The sequence below is a fragment of the Myotis davidii genome, unplaced genomic scaffold (assembly GCF_000327345.1).
Source record: "Myotis davidii unplaced genomic scaffold, ASM32734v1 scaffold77, whole genome shotgun sequence".
Taxonomy (NCBI): Eukaryota; Metazoa; Chordata; class Mammalia; order Chiroptera; family Vespertilionidae; genus Myotis; species Myotis davidii.
Genome location: NW_006289713.1, coordinates 6,659,577 through 6,660,738, shown reverse-complemented (window position 1 = coordinate 6,660,738; position 1,162 = coordinate 6,659,577).

The window sequence follows — 1,162 nt, the reverse complement described above, 5'->3', positions numbered from 1 at the left end:
TACACCATATTTAACACCACTGAGACGTGAAGCGTTTGCTTCCTCAGGAACTAACTGTTCTCATGGGATGTTATAGCTCCCTCTTCACACGACATGCGCTTGGTGCTGGGAAGTTCTGAAGGGTTTGCGGTGGCGTCTGGCAAGAATCACTAAAGCTCTAACCATATCTCTTCTTCTGTATTCTACTGATACCCTTGTTTCTATATTTTGGTCTGAGAACAGGTATGTGTTCTGGATTTAAACACAATATACATCGAGAGAATATTTTTTCCTAGAGAAGAAGATCTGTATTACAGAACAATCATTTGTTCAAACAAACTACCTTATGGCCGTGGTTCTTAAAATGTGGTCCCCAGGCCAGCAGCAGAAATGCAGACTCCCAGGCCTGCCCACCCCCACTGAATCAGAGACCTTGGTGGGCCCGGCAGCCGGAGTTTAACACACAGTCCAGGCATGAGAAGCAGGGCCTTCACTGTCAACCTTGGTCGTCCAGTAACTTTGGGGAGTCAGGCTAAACAAAAGAAGCCCCTGGGGCGTCGATTAACACACAAATTCCTGGGTTCTTCCTTTTTATATCCTGCCCCAGCATCTGTGGGGAGGGCTGGGGAGCCATGTTTCTGTCAATGCCACAGCTATGGCTGTTCTATGTTATTTCCTACTCGGGATACGCTGCACAGAGAAGTGGGAGATGTTCTCCTGCTGAGTCACTTGGCCTGGGCCAGTCCTAAGGTGATGTAACAGGAATTGATTCTTCATTTGCCCAGAACATCTGAGAGCCGGGCTGGAGTGGGACCTTTTGGACCCTGTCAGACGAGGAGTTTGCCCTCCAGCCCGAGGAGTCGAGGGCGTGAAGAGCCTCACTCCACAAAGATCTGAATCACTTTAAATCAATTTGCTTCTTATTAAAATGTACTTCAATAAAAAATAATTTCAACTCTTTTTTCACACTTAATTTCGCTTCTTTCCAGAGCAGAGGAAGGATGGGGCTCATTTTGACCCTGATTAATTTCAACTCTTAAGCCACAGAAGGATATCCAATCATTTAAAGCTTCCTGAGTGTTCCAGTTGATTAAAAAGGTTTTAAAGAGCATGGTAAATATTTTACCAAGAAGATAAGTTATTCAGTAAGAATTTATTTATTAAATACTAGTAACTTATTAGT